Source organism: Amblyomma americanum, chromosome 2 (genome assembly GCF_052857255.1).
Source record: "Amblyomma americanum isolate KBUSLIRL-KWMA chromosome 2, ASM5285725v1, whole genome shotgun sequence".
NCBI classification, from domain to species: domain Eukaryota; kingdom Metazoa; phylum Arthropoda; class Arachnida; order Ixodida; family Ixodidae; genus Amblyomma; species Amblyomma americanum.
The window spans coordinates 210,704,435-210,720,834 of record NC_135498.1 but is presented as its reverse complement, the minus strand read 5'-3'; the positions used below and the strand labels follow the sequence as shown (position 1 = coordinate 210,720,834).

At 56.6% G+C, this 16,400-nt stretch overlaps 1 protein-coding gene across 4 annotated transcripts in view; it reads left to right on the top strand.

Annotated features, from left to right (window-relative positions):
* Positions 1-16,400, top strand: part of LOC144122121 (rifampicin phosphotransferase-like) — a 798,972-nt gene that overhangs the window by 193,634 nt on the left and 588,938 nt on the right. The gene's annotated exons all lie outside the window — the stretch shown is intronic.

The window sequence follows — 16,400 nt, the reverse complement described above, 5'->3', positions numbered from 1 at the left end:
ACGCTTCCGACGGTCTCGGGAGCCCCCACCTTCAGCTGCACTGCTCTGACACGGCTGAAGCTTTCGCTCTTCGCGGTCTCTATACTCGGCATGCATACGTATCCGGCAGGCGTTGAATAATTCTAGCACGCTTCCGACGGTCTCGGGAGCGCCCAACTTCAGCTGCAATGCTCTCACACGACTGAAGCTTTCGCTCTTCGCGGTCTCTATACTCGGCATGCATACGTATCCGGCAGGCGTTGCATAATACTAGCACACTTCCGACGGTCTCGGGAGCGCCCAAGTTCAGCTGCTCTGACATGACTGAAGCTTTCGCTCCTCGCGGTCTCTATACCCGGCATGCATACGTATCCGGCAGGCGTTGCAAAGTTCTAGCACGCTTCCGACGCTCTCGGGAGCGCCCAATATCAGCTGCACTGCTCTGACACGACTGAAGATTTCGCTCTTCGTGGTCTCTATACCCGGCATGCATATGTACCCTGGCAGGCGTTGCATAATTTTAGCACGCTTCCGACGGTCTCGGGAGCACCCAAGTTCAGCTGCACTGCTCTGACACGACTGAAGCTTTAGCTCTTCGCGGTCTCTATGCCCGGCTTGCATACGTATCCGGCCGGCGTTGCTTAGTTCTAGCACGCTTCCGACGGTCTCGGGAGCGCCCAACTTCAGCTGCACTACTCTGACACGACTGAAGCTTTCGCTCTTCGCGGTCTCTCTACCCGGCACGCATACGTATTCGGAAGGCGTTGCATAATTCTAGCACGCTTCCGACCGTCTCGGGAGCGCCCAACTTCAGCTGCACAGCTCTGACACGGCTGAAGCTTTCGCTCTTCGCGGCCTCTATACCCGGCATGCATGCGTATCCGGCAGGCGTTGCATAATTCTAGCACGCTCCCGACGGTCTCGGGAGCGCCCAACTTCAGCTGCAATGCTCTCACACGACTGAAGCTTTCGCTCTTCGCGGTCTCTATACCCGGCATGCATACGTATCCGGCAGGCGTTGCACAATTCTAGCACGCTTCCGACCGTCTCGGGAGCGCCCAACTTCAGCTGCACTGCTCTGACACGACTGAAGCTTTCGCTCTTCGCGGTCTCTATACCCGGCATGCATAGGTATCCGGCAGGCGTTGCATAGTTCTAGCACGCTTCCGACTGTCTCGGGAGCGCCCACCTTCAGCTGCACTGCTCTGACACGGCTGAAGCTTTCGCTCTTCGCGGTCTCTATACACGGCATGCATACGTATCCGGGCGCGTTGCATAATTCTAGCACGCTTCCGACGGTGTCGGGAGCGCCCGCCTTCAGCTGCACTGCTCTGACACGACTGAAGATTTCGCTCTTCGCGGTCTCTATGCCCGGCATGCATACGTATCCGCCAGGCGTTGCATAATTCTAGCACGCTTCCGACGGTCTCGGGAGCACCCAAGTTCAGCTGCACTGCTCTCACACGACTGAAGCTTTCGCTCTTCGCGGCCTCTATACCCGGCATGCATACGTATCCGCCAGGCGTTGCATAATTCTAGCACGCTTCCGACGGTCTCGGGAGCACCCAAGTTCAGCTGCACTGCTCTGACACGACTGAAGCTTTCGCTCTTCGCGGTCTCTATGCCCGGCTTGCATACGTATCCGGCAGGCGTTGCTTAGTTCTAGCACGCTTCCGACGGTCTCAGGAGCGCCCAACTTCAGCTGCACTGCTGTGACACGACTGAAGATGTCGCTCTTCGCGGTCTCTGTACCCGGCATGCATACATATCCGGCAGGCGTTGCATAGTTCTAGCACGCTTCCGACGGTCTCGGGAGCGCCCAACATCAGCTGCACTGCTCTGACACGACTGAAGCTTTCGCTCTTCGCGGTCTCTATACCCGGCATGCTTGCGTATCCGGCAGGCGTTGCATAATTCTAGCACGCTCCCAACGGTCTCGGGAGCGCCCAACTTCAGCTGCAATGCTCTCACACGACTGAAGCTTTCGCTCTTCGCGGTCTCTATACCCGGCATGCATACGTATCCGGCAGGTGTTGCATAATTCTAGCACGCTTCCGACCGTCTCGGGAGCGCCCAACTTCAGCTGCACTGCTCTGACACGACTGAAGCTTTCGCTCTTCGCGGTCTCTATACCCGGCATGCATAGGTATCCGGCAGGCGTTGCATAGTTCTAGCACGCTTCTGACGGTCTCGGGAGCACCCAACATCAGCTGCACTGCTCTGACACAGCTGAAGCTTTCGCTCTTCGCGGTCTCTATACTCGGCATGCATACGTATGCGGCAGGCGTTGCAGAATTCTAGCACGCTTCCGACGGTCTCGGGAGCACCAAACTTCAGCTGCACTACTCTGACACCGCTGAAGCTTTCGCTCTTCGCGGTCTCTATACCCGGCATGCATACGTATGCGGCAGGCGTTGAATAATTCTAGCACGCTTCCGACGGTCTCGGGAGCGCCCAACTTCAGCTGCAATGCTCTCACACGACTGAAGCTTTCGCTCTTCGCGGTCTCTATACTCGGCATGCATACGTATCCGGCAGGCGTTGCATAATTCTAGCACGCTCCCGACGGTCTCGGGAGCGCCCAACTTCAGCTGCAATGCTCTCACACGACTGAAGCTTTCGCTCTTCGCGGTCTCTATACTCGGCATGCATACGTATCCGGCAGGCGTTGCATAATTCTAGCACACTTCCGACGGTCTCGGGAGCGCCCAAGTTCAGCTGCACTGCTCTGACATGACTGAAGCTTTCGCTCTTCGCGGTCTCTATACCCGGCATGCATACGTATCCGGCAGGCGTTGCAAAGTTCTAGCACGCTTTCGACGGTCTCGGGAGCACCCAATATCAGCTGCACTGCTCTGACACGACTGAAGATTTCGCTCTTCGTGGTCTCTATACCCGGCATGCATATGTATCCTGGCAGGCGTTGCATAATTCTAGCACGCTTCCGTCGGTCTCCGAAGCGCCCAACTTCAGCTGCACTGCTCTGAAACGACTGAAGATTTCGCTCTTCGCGGTCTCTATACACGGCATGCATACGTATCCGGAAGGCGTTGCATAATTCTAGCACGCTTCCGGCGGTCTCGGGAGCACCCAACATCAGCTGCACTGCTCTGACACGACTGAAGTTTTCGCTCTTCGCGGTCTCTATACTCGGCATGCATACGTATCCGGCAGGCGTTGCATAATTCTAGCACGCTCCCGACGGTCTCGGGAGCGCCCAACTTCAGCTGCAATGCTCTCACACGACTGAAGCTTTCGCTCTTCGCGGTCTCTATACCCGGCATGCATACGTATCCGGCAGGCGTTGCAGAATTCTAGCACGCTTCCGACGGTCTCGGGAGCACCAAACTTCAGCTGCACTGCTGTGACACCGCTGAAGCTTTCGCTCTTCGCGGTCTCTATACCCGGCATGCATAGGTATCCGGCAGGCGTTGAATAATTCTAGCACGCTTCCGACGGTCTCGGGAGCGCCCAACTTCAGCTGCAAAGCTCTCACACGACTGAAGCTTTCGCTCTTCGCGGTCTCTATACCCGGCATGCATATGTACCCGGCAGGCGTTGCATAATTCTAGCACGCTTCCGAAGGTCTCGGGTGCGCCCAACTTCAGCTGCACTGCTGTGACATCACTCGACCTTTCGCTCTTCGCGGTCGGTCTCTATACCCGGCATGCATACGTATCCGGCAGGCGTTGCCTAATTCTAGCACGCTTCTGACGGTCTCGGGAGCGCCCAACTTCAGCTGCACTGCTATGACACGACTGAAGCTTTCGCTCTTCGCGGTCTCTATACCCGGAATACATACGTATCCGGCAGGCGTTGCATAATTCTAGCACGCTTCCGACGGTCTCGGGAGCGCCCAGCTTCAGCTGCACTGCACGGACATGACTGAAGCTTTCGCTCTTCGCGGTCTCTATACCCGGCATGCATGCGTATCGGGCAGGCGTTGCATAATTCTAGCACGCTCCCGACGGTCTCGGGAGCGCCCAGCTTCAGCTGCACTGCTCTGACACGACTGAAGATTTCGCTCTTCGCGGTCTCTATGCCCGGCATGCATACGTATCCGCCAGGCGTTGCATAATTCTAGCACGCTTCCGACGGTCTCGGGAGCGCCCAACTTCAGCTGCACTGCTCTGATATGACTGAAGCTTTCGCTCTTCGCGGTCTCTATACCCGGCATGCATACGTATACGGCAGGCGTTGCATTATTCTAGCACGCTTCCGACGGTCTCCGAAGCGCCCAGCTTCAGCTGCACTGCTCGGACATGACTGAAGCTTTCGCTCTTCGTGGTCTCTATACCCGGCATGCATATGTATCCTGGCAGGCGTTGCATAATTCTAGCACGCTTCCGACGGTCTCCGAAGCGCCCAACTTCAGCTGCACTGCTCTGAAACGACTGAAGATTTCGCTCTTCGCGGTCTCTATACCCGGCATGCATACGTATCCGGAAGGCGTTGCATAATTCTAGCACGCTTCCGGCGGTCTCGGGAGCACCCAACATCAGCTGCACTGCTCTGACACGACTGAAGCTTTCGCTCTTCGCGGTCTCTATACTCGGCATGCATACGTATCCGGCAGGCGTTGCATAATTCTAGCACACTTCCGACGGTCTCGGGAGCGCCCAAGTTCAGCTGCACTGCTCTGACAGGACTGCAGATTTCGCTCTTCGCGGTCTCTATACCCGGCATGCATGCGTATCCGGCAGGTGTTGCATAATTCTAGCACGCTCCCGACGGTCTCGGGAGAGCCCAACTTCAGCTGCAATGCTCTCACACGACTGAAGCTTTCGCTCTTCGCGGCCTCTATACCCGGCATGCATACGTATCCGGCAGGCGTTGCATAATTCTAGCACGCTTCCGACCGTCTCGGGAGCGCCCAACATTAGCTGCACTGCTCTGACACGACTGAAGTTTTCGCTCTTCGCGGTCTCTATACCCGGCATGCATAGGTGTCCGGCAGGCTTTGCATAGTTCTAGCACGCTTCCGACGGTCTCGGGAGCGCCCACCTTCAGCTGCACTGCTCTGACACGGCTGAAGCTTTCGCTCTTCGCGGTCTCTATACTCGGCATGCATACGTATCCGGCAGGCGTTGCAGAATTCTAGCACGCTTCCGACGGTCTCGGGAGCACCAAACTTCAGCTGCACTGCTGTGACACCGCTGAAGCTTTCGCTCTTCGCGGTCTCTATACCCGGCATGCATAGGTATCCGGCAGGCGTTGAATAATTCTAGCACGCTTCCGACGGTCTCGGGAGCGCCCAACTTCAGCTGCAAAGCTCTCACACGACTGAAGCTTTCGCTCTTCGCGGTCTCTATACCCGGCATGCATATGTACCCGGAAGGCGTTGCATAATTCTAGCACGCTTCCGAAGGTCTCGGGTGCGCCCAACTTCAGCTGCACTGCTGTGACATCACTCGACCTTTCGCTCTTCGCGGTCGGTCTCTATACCCGGCATGCATACGTATCCGGCAGGCGTTGCCTAATTCTAGCACGCTTCTGACGGTCTCGGGAGCGCCTAACTTCAGCTGCACTGCTATGACACGACTGAAGCTTTCGCTCTTCGCGGTCTCTATACCCGGAATACATACGTATCCGGCAGGCGTTGCAAAATTCTAGCACGCTTCCGACGGTCTCGGGAGCGCCCAGCTTCAGCTGCACTGCACGGACATGACTGAAGCTTTCGCTCTTCGCGGTCTCTATACCCGGCATGCATGCGTATCGGGCAGGCGTTGCATAATTCTAGCACGCTCCCGACGGTCTCGGGAGCGCCCAGCTTCAGCTGCACTGCTCGGACATGACTGAAGCTTTCGCTCTTCGCGGTCTCTATACCCGGCATGCATGTGTATCCGGCAGGCGTTGCATAATTCTAGCACGCTTCCGGCGGTCTCGGGAGCGCCCAACTTCAGCTGCACTACTCTGACACGACTGAAGCTTTCGCTCTTCGCGGTCTCTATACCCGGCATGCATACGTATCCGGCAGGCGTTGCATAATTCTAGCACGCTTCCGACGGTCTCCGAAGCGCCCAGCTTCGGCTGCACTGCTCGGACATGACTGAAGCTTTCGCTCTTCGCGGTCTCTATACCCGGCATGCATGCGTATCGGGCAGGCGTTGCATAATTCTAGCACGCTCCCGACGGTCTCGGGAGCGCCCAGCTTCAGCTGCACTGCTCGGACATGACTGAAGCTTTCGCTCTTCGCGGTCTCTATATCCGGCATGCATATGTATCCTGGCAGGCGTTGCATAATTCTAGCACGCTTCCGACGGTCTCCGAAGCGCCCAACTTCAGCTGCACTGCTCTGAAACGACTGAAGATTTCGCTCTTCGCGGTCTCTATACCCGGCGTGCATACGTATCCGGAAGGCGTTGCATAATTCTAGCACGCTTCCGGCGGTCTCGGGAGCACCCAACATCAGCTGCACTGCTCTGACACGACTGAAGCTTTCGCTCTTCGCGGTCTCTATACTCGGCATGCATACGTATCCGGCAGGCGTTGCATAACTCTAGCACACTTCCGACGGTCTCGGGAGCGCCCAAGTTCAGCTGCAATGCTCTCACACGACTGAAGCTTTCGCTCTTCGCGGTCTCTATACCCGGCATGCATACGTATACGGCAGGCGTTGCATAATTCTAGCACGCTTCCGAAGGTCTCGGGTGCGCCCAACTTCAGCTGCACTGCTGTGACATCACTCGACCTTTCGCTCTTCGCGGTCGGTCTCTATACCCGGCATGCATACGTATCCGGCAGGCGTTGCCTAATTCTAGCACGCTTCTGACGGTCTCGGGAGCGCCTAACTTCAGCTGCACTGCTATGACACGACTGAAGCTTTCGCTCTTCGCGGTCTCTATACCCGGAATACATACGTATCCGGCAGGCGTTGCAAAATTCTAGCACGCTTCCGACGGTCTCGGGAGCGCCCAGCTTCAGCTGCACTGCACGGACATGACTGAAGCTTTCGCTCTTCGCGGTCTCTATACCCGGCATGCATGCGTATCGGGCAGGCGTTGCATAATTCTAGCACGCTCCCGACGGTCTCGGGAGCGCCCAGCTTCAGCTGCACTGCTCGGACATGACTGAAGCTTTCGCTCTTCGCGGTCTCTATACCCGGCATGCATGCGTATCCGGCAGGCGTTGCATAATAATTCTAGCACGCTTCCGGCGGTCTCGGGAGCGCCCAACTTCAGCTGCACTACTCTGACATGACTGAAGCTTTCGCTCTTCGCGGTCTCTATACCCGGCATGCATGCGTATCCGGCAGGCGTTGTATAATTCTAGCACTCTTCCGACGGTCTCGGGAGCGCCCAACTTCAGCTGCACTGCTCTGACATGACTGAAGCTTTCGCTCTTCGCGGTTTCTATACCCGGCATTCATACGTATCCGGCAGGCGTTTCATAGTTCTAGCACGCTTCCGACGGTCTCGGGAGCACCCAATATCAGCTGCACTGCTCTGACACGACTGAAGATTTCGCTCTTCGCGGTCTCTATATCCGGCATGCATATGTATCCTGGCAGGCGTTGCATAATTCTAGCACGCTTCCGACGGTCTCCGAAGCGCCCAACTTCAGCTGCACTGCTCTGAAACGACTGAAGATTTCGCTCTTCGCGGTCTCTATACCCGGCGTGCATACGTATCCGGAAGGCGTTGCATAATTCTAGCACGCTTCCGGCGGTCTCGGGAGCACCCAACATCAGCTGCACTGCTCTGACACGACTGAAGCTTTCGCTCTTCGCGGTCTCTATACTCGGCATGCATACGTATCCGGCAGGCGTTGCATAACTCTAGCACACTTCCGACGGTCTCGGGAGCGCCCAAGTTCAGCTGCAATGCTCTCACACGACTGAAGCTTTCGCTCTTCGCGGTCTCTATACCCGGCATGCATACGTATACGGCAGGCGTTGCATAATTCTAGCACGCTTCCGACCGTCTCGGGAGCGCCCAACTTTAGCTGCACTGCTCTCACACGACTGAAGCTTTCGCTCTTCGCGGTCTCTATACCCGGCATGCGTACGTGTCCGACAGGAGTTGCATAATTCTAGCACGCTCCCGACGGTCTCGGGAGCGCCCAATTTCATCTGCACTGCTCTGACACGACTAAAGCTTTCGCTCTTCGCGGTCTGTATACCCGGCATGCATACGTATCCGGACGCGTTGCATAATTCTAGCACGCTTCCGACGGTCTCGGGAGCGCCCGCCTTCAGCTGCACTGCTCTGACACGACTGAAGATTTCGCTCTTCGCGGTCTCTATACCCGGCATGCATAGGTATCCGGCAGGCGTTGCATAGTTCTAGCACGCTTCCGACGGTCTCGGGAGCGCCCACCTTCAGCTGCACTGCTCTGACACGGCTGAAGCTTTCGCTCTTCGCGGTCTCTATACTCGGCATGCATACGTATCCGGCAGGCGTTGCAGAATTCTAGCACGCTTCCGACGGTCTCGGGAGCACCAAACTTCAGCTGCACTGCTGTGACACCGCTGAAGCTTTCGCTCTTCGCGGTCTCTATACCCGGCATGCATAGGTATCCGGCAGGCGTTGAATAATTCTAGCACGCTTCCGACGGTCTCGGGAGCGCCCAACTTGAGCTGCAATGCTCTCACACGACTGAAGCTTTCGCTCTTCGCGGTCTCTATACTCGGCATGCATACGTATCCGGCAGGCGTTGCATAATACTAGCACACTTCCGACGGTCTCGGGAGCGCCCAAGTTCAGCTGCTCTGACATGACTGAAGCTTTCGCTCCTCGCGGTCTCTATACCCGGCATGCATACGTATCCGGCAGGCGTTGCAAAGTTCTAGCACGCTTCCGACGCTCTCGGGAGCGCCCAATATCAGCTGCACTGCTCTGACACGACTGAAGATTTCGCTCTTCGTGGTTTTTATACCCGGCATGCATATGTATCCTGGCAGGCGTTGCATAATTTTAGCACGCTTCCGACGGTCTCGGGAGCACCCTAGTTCAGCTGCACTGCTCTGACACGACTGAAGCTTTCGCTCTTCGCGGTCTCTATGCCCGGCTTGCATACGTATCCGTCAGGCGTTGCTTAGTTCTAGCACACTTCCGACGGTCTCAGGAGCGCCCAACTTCAGCTGCACTGCTCTGACACGGGTGAAGATTTCGCTCTTCGCGGTCTCTATACCCGGCACGCATACGTATTCGGAAGGCGTTGCATAATTCTAGCACGCTTCCGGCGGTCTCGGGAGCACCCAACATCAGCTGCACTGCTCTGACACGACTGAAGCTTTCGCTCTTCGAGGTCTCTATGCCCGGCATGCATACGTATCCGCCAGGCGTTGCATAATTCTAGCACGCTTCCGACGGTCTCGGGAGCACCCAAGTTCAGCTGCACTGCTCTCACACGACTGAAGCTTTCGCTCTTCGCGGCCTCTATACCCGGCATGCGTACGTATCCGACAGGAGTTGCATAATTCTAGCACGCTCCCGACGGTCTCGGGAGCGCCCAACTTCAGCTGCACTGCTCTGACACGACTGAAGCTTTCGCTCTTCGCGGTCTCTATACCCGGCATGCATACGTATCCGGGCGCGTTGCATAATTCTAGCACGCTTCCGACGGTGTCGGGAGCGCCCGCCTTCAGCTGCACTGCTCTGACACGACTGATGATTTCGCTCTTCGCGGTCTCTATGCCCGGCATGCATACGTATCCGCCAGGCGTTGCATAATTCTAGCACGCTTCCGACGGTCTCGGGAGCACCCAAGTTCAGCTGCACTGCTCTGACACGACTGAAGCTTTCGCTCTTCGCGGTCTCTATGCCCGGCTTGCATACGTATCCGGCAGGCGTTGCTTAGTTCTAGCACGCTTCCGACGGTCTCAGGAGCGCCCAACTTCAGCTGCACTGCTCTTACACGACTGAAGATTTCGCTCTTCGCGGTCTCTATACCCGGCATGCATACATATCCGGCAGGCGTTGCATAGTTCTAGCACGCTTCCGACGGTCTCGGGAGCGCCCAACATCAGCTGCACTGCTCTGACACGACTGAAGCTTTCGCTCTTCGCGGTCTCTATACCCGGCATGCTTGCGTATCCGGCAGGCGTTGCATAATTCTAGCACGCTCCCAACGGTCTCGGGAGCGCCCAACTTCAGCTGCAATGCTCTCACACGACTGAAGCTTTCGCTCTTCGCGGTCTCTATACCCGGCATGCATACGTATCCGGCAGGCGTTGCATAATTCTAGCACGCTTCCGACCGTCTCGGGAGCGCCCAACTTCAGCTGCACTGCTCTGACACGACTAAAGCTTTCGCTCTTCGCGGTCTCTATACCCGGCATGCATAGGTATCCGGCAGGCGTTGCATAGTTCTAGCACGCTTCCGACGGTCTCGGGAGCACCCAACATCAGCTGCACTGCTCTGACACAGCTGAAGCTTTCGCTCTTCGCGGTCTCTATACTCGGCATGCATACGTATGCGGCAGGCGTTGCAGAATTCTAGAACGCTTCCGACGGTCTCGGGAGCACCAAACTTCAGCTGCACTACTCTGACACCGCTGAAGATTTCGCTCTTCGCGGTCTCTATACCCGGCATGCATACGTATGCGGCAGGCGTTGAATAATTCTAGCACGCTTCCGACGGTCTCGGGAGCGCCCAACTTCAGCTGCAATGCTCTCACACGACTGAAGCTTTCGCTCTTCGCGGTCTCTATACTCGGCATGCATACGTATCCGGCAGGCGTTGCATAATTCTAGCACACTTCCGACGGTCTCGGGAGCGCCCAAGTTCAGCTGCACTGCTCTGACATGACTGAAGCTTTCGCTCTTCGCGGTCTCTATACCCGGCATGCATACGTATCCGGCAGGCGTTGCAAAGTTCTAGCACGCTTTCGACGCTCTCGGGAGCAGCCAATATCAGCTGCACTGCTCAGACACGACTGAAGATTTCGCTCTTCGCGGTCTCTATACTCGGCATGCATACGTATCCGGCAGGCGTTGCATAATACTAGCACACTTCCGACGGTCTCGGGAGCGCCCAAGTTCAGCTGCTCTGACATGACTGAAGCTTTCGCTCCTCGCGGTCTCTATACCCGGCATGCATACGTATCTGGTAGGCGTTGCAAAGTTCTAGCACGCTTCCGACGCTCTCGGGAGCGCCCAATATCAGCTGCACTGCTCTGACACGACTGAAGATTTCGCTCTTCGTGGTCTCTATACCCGGCATGCATATGTACCCTGGCAGGCGTTGCATAATTTTAGCACGCTTCCGACGGTCTCGGGAGCGCCCAACATTAGCTGCACTGCTCTGACACGACTGAAGTTTTCGCTCTTCGCGGTCTCTATACCCGGCATGCATAGGTGTCCGGCAGGCGTTGCATAGTTCTAGCACGCTTCCGACGGTCTCGGGAGCGCCCACCTTCAGCTGCACTGCTCTGACACGGCTGAAGCTTTCGCTCTTCGCGGTCTCTATACTCGGCATGCATACGTATCCGGCAGGCGTTGCAGAATTCTAGCACGCTTCCGACGGTCTCGGGAGCACCAAACTTCAGCTGCACTGCTGTGACACCGCTGAAGCTTTCGCTCTTCGCGGTCTCTATACCCGGCATGCATAGGTATCCGGCAGGCGTTGAATAATTCTAGCACGCTTCCGACGGTCTCGGGAGCGCCCAACTTCAGCTGCAAAGCTCTCACACGACTGAAGCTTTCGCTCTTCGCGGTCTCTATACCCGGCATGCATATGTACCCGGAAGGCGTTGCATAATTCTAGCACGCTTCCGAAGGTCTCGGGTGCGCCCAACTTCAGCTGCACTGCTGTGACATCACTCGACCTTTCGCTCTTCGCGGTCGGTCTCTATACCCGGCATGCATACGTATCCGGCAGGCGTTGCCTAATTCTAGCACGCTTCTGACGGTCTCGGGAGCGCCTAACTTCAGCTGCACTGCTATGACACGACTGAAGCTTTCGCTCTTCGCGGTCTCTATACCCGGAATACATACGTATCCGGCAGGCGTTGCAAAATTCTAGCACGCTTCCGACGGTCTCGGGAGCGCCCAGCTTCAGCTGCACTGCACGGACATGACTGAAGCTTTCGCTCTTCGCGGTCTCTATACCCGGCATGCATGCGTATCGGGCAGGCGTTGCATAATTCTAGCACGCTCCCGACGGTCTCGGGAGCGCCCAGCTTCAGCTGCACTGCTCGGACATGACTGAAGCTTTCGCTCTTCGCGGTCTCTATACCCGGCATGCATGTGTATCCGGCAGGCGTTGCATAATTCTAGCACGCTTCCGGCGGTCTCGGGAGCGCCCAACTTCAGCTGCACTACTCTGACACGACTGAAGCTTTCGCTCTTCGCGGTCTCTATACCCGGCATGCATACGTATCCGGCAGGCGTTGCATAATTCTAGCACGCTTCCGACGGTCTCCGAAGCGCCCAGCTTCGGCTGCACTGCTCGGACATGACTGAAGCTTTCGCTCTTCGCGGTCTCTATACCCGGCATGCATGCGTATCGGGCAGGCGTTGCATAATTCTAGCACGCTCCCGACGGTCTCGGGAGCGCCCAGCTTCAGCTGCACTGCTCGGACATGACTGAAGCTTTCGCTCTTCGCGGTCTCTATACCCGGCATGCATGCGTATCCGGCAGGCGTTGCATAATAATTCTAGCACGCTTCCGGCGGTCTCGGGAGCGCCCAACTTCAGCTGCACTACTCTGACATGACTGAAGCTTTCGCTCTTCGCGGTCTCTATACCCGGCATGCATGCGTATCCGGCAGGCGTTGTATAATTCTAGCACTCTTCCGACGGTCTCGGGAGCGCCCAACTTCAGCTGCACTGCTCTGACATGACTGAAGCTTTCGCTCTTCGCGGTTTCTATACCCGGCATTCATACGTATCCGGCAGGCGTTTCATAGTTCTAGCACGCTTCCGACGGTCTCGGGAGCACCCAATATCAGCTGCACTGCTCTGACACGACTGAAGATTTCGCTCTTCGCGGTCTCTATATCCGGCATGCATATGTATCCTGGCAGGCGTTGCATAATTCTAGCACGCTTCCGACGGTCTCCGAAGCGCCCAACTTCAGCTGCACTGCTCTGAAACGACTGAAGATTTCGCTCTTCGCGGTCTCTATACCCGGCGTGCATACGTATCCGGAAGGCGTTGCATAATTCTAGCACGCTTCCGGCGGTCTCGGGAGCACCCAACATCAGCTGCACTGCTCTGACACGACTGAAGCTTTCGCTCTTCGCGGTCTCTATACTCGGCATGCATACGTATCCGGCAGGCGTTGCATAACTCTAGCACACTTCCGACGGTCTCGGGAGCGCCCAAGTTCAGCTGCAATGCTCTCACACGACTGAAGCTTTCGCTCTTCGCGGTCTCTATACCCGGCATGCATACGTATACGGCAGGCGTTGCATAATTCTAGCACGCTTCCGACCGTCTCGGGAGCGCCCAACTTTAGCTGCACTGCTCTCACACGACTGAAGCTTTCGCTCTTCGCGGTCTCTATACCCGGCATGCGTACGTGTCCGACAGGAGTTGCATAATTCTAGCACGCTCCCGACGGTCTCGGGAGCGCCCAATTTCATCTGCACTGCTCTGACACGACTAAAGCTTTCGCTCTTCGCGGTCTGTATACCCGGCATGCATACGTATCCGGACGCGTTGCATAATTCTAGCACGCTTCCGACGGTCTCGGGAGCGCCCGCCTTCAGCTGCACTGCTCTGACACGACTGAAGATTTCGCTCTTCGCGGTCTCTATACCCGGCATGCATAGGTATCCGGCAGGCGTTGCATAGTTCTAGCACGCTTCCGACGGTCTCGGGAGCGCCCACCTTCAGCTGCACTGCTCTGACACGGCTGAAGCTTTCGCTCTTCGCGGTCTCTATACTCGGCATGCATACGTATCCGGCAGGCGTTGCAGAATTCTAGCACGCTTCCGACGGTCTCGGGAGCACCAAACTTCAGCTGCACTGCTGTGACACCGCTGAAGCTTTCGCTCTTCGCGGTCTCTATACCCGGCATGCATAGGTATCCGGCAGGCGTTGAATAATTCTAGCACGCTTCCGACGGTCTCGGGAGCGCCCAACTTGAGCTGCAATGCTCTCACACGACTGAAGCTTTCGCTCTTCGCGGTCTCTATACTCGGCATGCATACGTATCCGGCAGGCGTTGCATAATACTAGCACACTTCCGACGGTCTCGGGAGCGCCCAAGTTCAGCTGCTCTGACATGACTGAAGCTTTCGCTCCTCGCGGTCTCTATACCCGGCATGCATACGTATCCGGCAGGCGTTGCAAAGTTCTAGCACGCTTCCGACGCTCTCGGGAGCGCCCAATATCAGCTGCACTGCTCTGACACGACTGAAGATTTCGCTCTTCGTGGTTTTTATACCCGGCATGCATATGTATCCTGGCAGGCGTTGCATAATTTTAGCACGCTTCCGACGGTCTCGGGAGCACCCTAGTTCAGCTGCACTGCTCTGACACGACTGAAGCTTTCGCTCTTCGCGGTCTCTATGCCCGGCTTGCATACGTATCCGTCAGGCGTTGCTTAGTTCTAGCACACTTCCGACGGTCTCAGGAGCGCCCAACTTCAGCTGCACTGCTCTGACACGGCTGAAGATTTCGCTCTTCGCGGTCTCTATACCCGGCACGCATACGTATTCGGAAGGCGTTGCATAATTCTAGCACGCTTCCGGCGGTCTCGGGAGCACCCAACATCAGCTGCACTGCTCTGACACGACTGAAGCTTTCGCTCTTCGAGGTCTCTATGCCCGGCATGCATACGTATCCGCCAGGCGTTGCATAATTCTAGCACGCTTCCGACGGTCTCGGGAGCACCTAAGTTCAGCTGCACTGCTCTCACACGACTGAAGCTTTCGCTCTTCGCGGCCTCTATACCCGGCATGCGTACGTATCCGACAGGAGTTGCATAATTCTAGCACGCTCCCGACGGTCTCGGGAGCGCCCAACTTCAGCTGCACTGCTCTGACACGACTGAAGCTTTCGCTCTTCGCGGTCTCTATACCCGGCATGCATACGTATCCGGGCGCGTTGCATAATTCTAGCACGCTTCCGACGGTGTCGGGAGCGCCCGCCTTCAGCTGCACTGCTCTGACACGACTGATGATTTCGCTCTTCGCGGTCTCTATGCCCGGCATGCATACGTATCCGCCAGGCGTTGCATAATTCTAGCACGCTTCCGACGGTCTCGGGAGCACCCAAGTTCAGCTGCACTGCTCTGACACGACTGAAGCTTTCGCTCTTCGCGGTCTCTATGCCCGGCTTGCATACGTATCCGGCAGGCGTTGCTTAGTTCTAGCACGCTTCCGACGGTCTCAGGAGCGCCCAACTTCAGCTGCACTGCTCTTACACGACTGAAGATTTCGCTCTTCGCGGTCTCTATACCCGGCATGCATACATATCCGGCAGGCGTTGCATAGTTCTAGCACGCTTCCGACGGTCTCGGGAGCGCCCAACATCAGCTGCACTGCTCTGACACGACTGAAGCTTTCGCTCTTCGCGGTCTCTATACCCGGCATGCTTGCGTATCCGGCAGGCGTTGCATAATTCTAGCACGCTCCCAACGGTCTCGGGAGCGCCCAACTTCAGCTGCAATGCTCTCACACGACTGAAGCTTTCGCTCTTCGCGGTCTCTATACCCGGCATGCATACGTATCCGGCAGGCGTTGCATAATTCTAGCACGCTTCCGACCGTCTCGGGAGCGCCCAACTTCAGCTGCACTGCTCTGACACGACTAAAGCTTTCGCTCTTCGCGGTCTCTATACCCGGCATGCATAGGTATCCGGCAGGCGTTGCATAGTTCTAGCACGCTTCCGACGGTCTCGGGAGCACCCAACATCAGCTGCACTGCTCTGACACAGCTGAAGCTTTCGCTCTTCGCGGTCTCTATACTCGGCATGCATACGTATGCGGCAGGCGTTGCAGAATTCTAGAACGCTTCCGACGGTCTCGGGAGCACCAAACTTCAGCTGCACTACTCTGACACCGCTGAAGATTTCGCTCTTCGCGGTCTCTATACCCGGCATGCATACGTATGCGGCAGGCGTTGAATAATTCTAGCACGCTTCCGACGGTCTCGGGAGCGCCCAACTTCAGCTGCAATGCTCTCACACGACTGAAGCTTTCGCTCTTCGCGGTCTCTATACTCGGCATGCATACGTATCCGGCAGGCGTTGCATAATTCTAGCACACTTCCGACGGTCTCGGGAGCGCCCAAGTTCAGCTGCACTGCTCTGACATGACTGAAGCTTTCGCTCTTCGCGGTCTCTATACCCGGCATGCATACGTATCCGGCAGGCGTTGCAAAGTTCTAGCACGCTTTCGACGCTCTCGGGAGCAGCCAATATCAGCTGCACTGCTCAGACACGACTGAAGATTTCGCTCTTCGCGGTCTCTATACCCGGCATGCATATGTATCCTGGCAGGCGTTGCATAATTCTAGCACGCTTCCGA